General features: G+C 39.2%; 1 non-coding gene across 1 annotated transcript; it reads left to right on the top strand.

Annotated features, from left to right (window-relative positions):
- The first annotated feature begins 2,882 nt into the window (after positions 1-2,882).
- Positions 2,883-2,988, top strand: LOC145615793 (small nucleolar RNA R71). Its single transcript, XR_014107382.1, has one exon. It is a non-coding gene; the product is annotated as a small nucleolar RNA R71 (small nucleolar RNA).
- The last annotated feature ends 2,062 nt before the right edge of the window (positions 2,989-5,050 follow it).

The raw sequence follows: 5,050 nt of genomic DNA, 5'->3' as shown, positions 1-5,050 counted from the left end.
CCTTTCTTTCTTCTTCTTCTTTTTTTTCTTTTCTTTGATACTTACTGCCTATTTGGGTGCGCACATGAATCATGATGGTGATGAGGAAAACCATAGGCAGTAGCTAAAAACACTTTTAAAGATCCCAAAGATAAAGATTCATGTGCTCACCACAAGAATTCACTAAGTATCAACTTTCTCCAACCATGAAAACATGAATTTCCTATCTTACCTCTCTAAAATTCTTACCCCTTTTACCTCAAATTTCGATCGGAATCGAAAACATTCATGATAAGTGCCGCAAACACCTTCCATTCACCATGCATTCTCGAAGAAATCCAATCCCGTAAAATTCATCCTAAAAATCCAAACAAGTAGAAAAGTGAAGGAAAAGAAAAGGTAATAAAAGAAACAAAAACAAGAAAACTCAAAAATCAAAAGGAAAAGTTAGAAACTCCGGGTTGCCTCCTGGGAAGCGCTTGCTTAAGGTCCTAAGCTCGACCCTTCTTCCAAATCATGGAGGGTCAAAGAACACAACCTTCTTCAAGGTAGTTGATGGAGCAAAATCTTCTCAAATTTTGAGCAACTTCTCATCGTTGCTTAATGAAACCTTCACAAAATTCTTTTCAAATTCTTCCTTCTCTTTTCTCAATTTCTTTCTTTTTCTTGATTTCTTCGAGTCACGGGCCTTTTTCTTTAGCTTGACTTCAACATCCTTAACCATGGAAGCTTTCTCTTCATCTTGAGAATTAAGCTTGAACCAATTTGGAATCTCAATTTCTTTCTCATTCCTTGGCTTTGGAATTACAAATTCTTCTTCACTAACATCATCAAAACTTGCACAAACATCATCAACAATCTCAAAAATATCGTTAGTAGAAGTATCAACCATGCACACATCATTAATGGAACGAGAAAGACTAGCACATGCTATATCTTGCACACAAGACAAGGACTCATGCATTGGCTTCAACTTAAAACTCTCTTCTAATTTTCCACATCTCAAAGTGATTCGGCCTCCCTTTACATCTATTAAGGCTCCTGAAGTGGCTAAGAAAGGTCTCCCTAGAATGATTGGAATATGCTCATCCTCCTCAATCTCCAAAACAACAAAATCCACGGGAAAGACAAACTCTCCAATCTTTAGAGGGACATCATCAATTCTCCCCTTAGGAAGCTTAATAGAGCGATCGGCCAATTGAAGTGTTATATTAGATGGTTGAAGCTCACCTAGATCAAGCCTCTTGAAAACCGAAAAGGGCATAATACTCACACTAGCCCCTAGATCACACAAAGCATTCTCAAAAACCATCTTCTTGATTTGGCAAGGGATTGAAAAATTCCCCGGATCTTCCATTTTCTCCGGAAACTCACCATGGACAAGAGCACTAAAACACTTCCCTCCTTCCACCGAACTACCCTCATCAAAATTTTCCTTCTCCTCAAGTATCTCCTTAAGAAACTTGGAGTACTTAGGCATATCGGGAATTGGCTCGGTAGAGGGTGTAGAATCATGGACTTTCTTAAGAACTTCAAGGAACTTCCCGAATTGCTCATCCATTTTGAATCTCAAGAATTTTTGGGGGTATGGTAGATCGGGAAATCTCTCTACCGCACTCATCTTTTCAACAACACTTTCTTCTTTTTCCTCAACCTCACAATAAATTTCCTTAGACTCAACCCTCTCCACTTCATTCTCCATAGCACCACTCTCATCTTTTCCCTCCTTTGAACAAGAAACTCCCTCACTAAAGTCATTTCCTCCACTAGTGGCAATAGAGTACACGGGTTTCTTTGGTTCAACACCTTGGGAAGGCAAAGATGAAGGACTAGCATAATCCTTAATAGTGCTTGCTAATTGGGTTATTTGAGTCTCAAGCATCTTATTGTGAGTCATCATCTCATTGAATTTATTATCACTAACCGCCATATAGGTGCTAATGATCTTGGTTTGATTATCAATCAATTCCTCCAAAGTAGTCGTAGGAGAAGAAGGTTGTGAATAGGAATTTTCACCTTGAGTCTTTGGAACAAATCCGGGTGGGGGACCTCTTTGAGCATTGTTTTGAAAATTTCCCCTTCCTTGATTGTTCCAATTACCCCTATTTTGATTTTGAACATAACCTTGATTATGGTTACCAACACTTTGATTATGGTTACCATTACCTTGGTTATGATTTCCATAACCTTGGTTTTGATTACCATAGCCTTGGTTTTGATTACCATAATTTTGGCTTTGATTTTGGTCACTATAACCTTGGTTATGGTTACCACGAGAACCTTGATTCCCTTGGTTCCTATAACCACCACCATGATTATAGTTGTCAAAATTGCCTTGGTTTTGGTAATTCCTATTCCATTGGCCTCTTTGATTATCAAACCTTTGGACATTGTAGTTTGACACAAAATTAACATGCTCACACTCATTGTTGTCAAATTCATCAACAAATTCATTGTTGCAATTGCTAGAATCATGGTCATATGATCAACATACATCACAAAACAAACATCCCATAGGCATATTATGTGAAGTAGAAGGAGTTTGAGAGTTAGAAGAAGTACCTCTCCCCTTAATTTGGGAGGGAAGATTTGAAGCTTGAGAAGAGGAAGAAACACTCTCCAACTTGGCCTTGATTGCCGTCATCTCCTTTCCCAAGTTTGTCATTTGAGAGGAAAGATTGTTGATGGCATTGAGATGGTCCACCGAATACAACGAAGATTGCTTGCTTGAAGAATCTCTTTCCCCATCTTTCTAATCTCTATAGTAAGTCACCACATCCTCTATTATGTCCAAAAATTCTTCTGTTTTGTTCATGATTGGACCACCGGCCCCTCCATCAAGACATGCTTTGCCTTGAGGACTCAAACCACCATAGAAGATTTGGATCAATTGATATGTTGGAATTCCGTGGTGAGGACATTCTCTTTGGTACTCCTTAAATCTTTCCCATGCTTCATAAAGACTCTCATTTGGCTTTTGCTTGAACCCTTGAATTAAAGCCCTTGCCTCCGCCGTTTTCTTTTGAAGATAGAAACGGGACAAGAAAGCTTTAGTGACATCATCCCACGTTCTCAATGAATTGGGCTTCACCTCTTTTTCTAGCCATTCCAAAGACCTTCCTATGAGGGAGAAAGAGAACAACTTAAGACGGATAAACACTTGAGACACTCCATTAACCTTGATTGTGTTACAATATTTTTCAAACTCCTTAAGATGGTTCAATGGGCTCTCGTTCTTTGCCCCACTATATTGTCTCCTCTCAATTAGGGTGATCATTGCCGGCCTAATTTCAAAATCGTTTGCCGGTGTTGTAGGTGGAGCTATGCCGCTCTCAAACCTATATGCACCGGGCACTCCCAATTCTTTCAAGGCAACTCTTGGTTGTTCTCCCATGACTTGCTCTTGTTCAATCTCTTCTTCGCTTGAGGAACTATAATCCAATGTCTTGTTTGCTACTCTCCTCCTTGAGAGAGTTCTTTCAATCTCCAGATCAAAGGGAACAATTGAACGATCCACATGTAATTGTAATGGAAAATGGTAATTTGGGAGGTCAAACCGACTAAGTCAAGTGATATGAAGGAAGATTAATCATGTATCCAAAAGAGCATACCAAGATAGTTCACCTAGAGGTCTAACTAGCGTCAACTACGCTAAACACTACCTAGGGAACATCACAAAGCACCTCAATCGTGAAATTGCAAGTTAGTAATCAATGGTCCGTATCATATCAAGCTCACAATGCAATCTAGTGTAATAATGGAAGATGGCCAAACTTCAATCAATCACACACATGCACATGAATTATCAACCAAATTTAATCATATCATCAACTCCATCAATTATCCCCAAATTACTCTAATCCATCACTCAAACATGCTTCACCATTTCCCAAGCTAGAAAACTACTCACTAGCCATGGAAATCAAGATCAAAACTACACTAATCATCAATTTCATCATCAACATATTTGATCAAAGATCAAATCAACAATCAATCAAAAATCAATAAAACTTCAATCAATCATCAAACAAACTTCAATAAATCAACAATAACATGAAAAACAAATTGAAATCAACTAGAATCAAACTTGTATTGAAATCAAGAAGAAGATCCTTACAAAACTTTGATCTAAAGAACAATTACAATGAAGAATTCTTGAACAATCACCAAAAACCATGAGTTTCTCTCTCTTATATCCTTGAGTTTCTCTCTCTAAAATTCTAATAAAAAACTAACTATATGAAATCCAATCTAAAACTTATCCAAAAATAGAAAGAAATAACTAAATATACAAAGAGGAGGTCGGTATTGACGCCCAAAAATAGACCCACGTCGATGCGGGCGCATGGAGGAGAGAGAGTGGCGCGCACGGGAACACACCCAGATTGGTGCGCCCGCACGCACCAGGTGTGCGGCCGCACCCGACCAATGTGCGGCCGCACACCCCCTGGGTGCGCCCACACCTAGCTGGGTACTTCCCCCTTCTTCTCTTCGTCCTAGCTCAAGTGGTGCACACATCCTAGATGATGATGATGCAAGACAAAGTAGGCAGAAACTTTCTTGAATTTCTTGAAGAGTATAAGCCATGAGAAAGGCATATACAAGGCCTTGAAGCATGCCCCTTGGATCCACCTTTGACTTGAAGCTTCTTGCACAATCTTTAGGCATTAAAACAATGAAAGATCATAGAGAGGAAGCTCGGGAATTCTTGGACAATCAATCACCACCTACAAACAAATGATAAAAAGCAAGTAAAAGAGAAAAATAACAAGTAAACTAGAAAATGCATAAAATAGAGAAACTGATGAGTGGCATTTATGCCACAATTTAGTGTTCTCTTTACGGGTTTTTCCCACCCATTTGTAGCTTGTTTTCCCCCATTTCTCTCCTTTTTATTCCTCCTTTCTTTGTTTGCCTTTCTCCTTGTTTTCTTTGTTTTTGTTTTGTAGGAATCAAGGCATTGGAAGAAGAGCAATTCACCCCCAAACTCCCCTGTGTGCGGGCACGCAGCACTGTGAGAACCCGCGCAGGAATGCTCCAAGAACAGAACACAAACAGAAGATTTGTGCGC

This window comes from Chenopodium album, chromosome 25 (assembly GCF_948465745.1).
Source record: "Chenopodium album chromosome 25, dcCheAlbu1.1, whole genome shotgun sequence".
NCBI classification, from domain to species: Eukaryota; Viridiplantae; Streptophyta; class Magnoliopsida; order Caryophyllales; family Amaranthaceae; genus Chenopodium; species Chenopodium album.
Note: the sequence above shows the minus strand (reverse complement) of the source record. Positions and strands in the feature narration are given on the sequence as shown.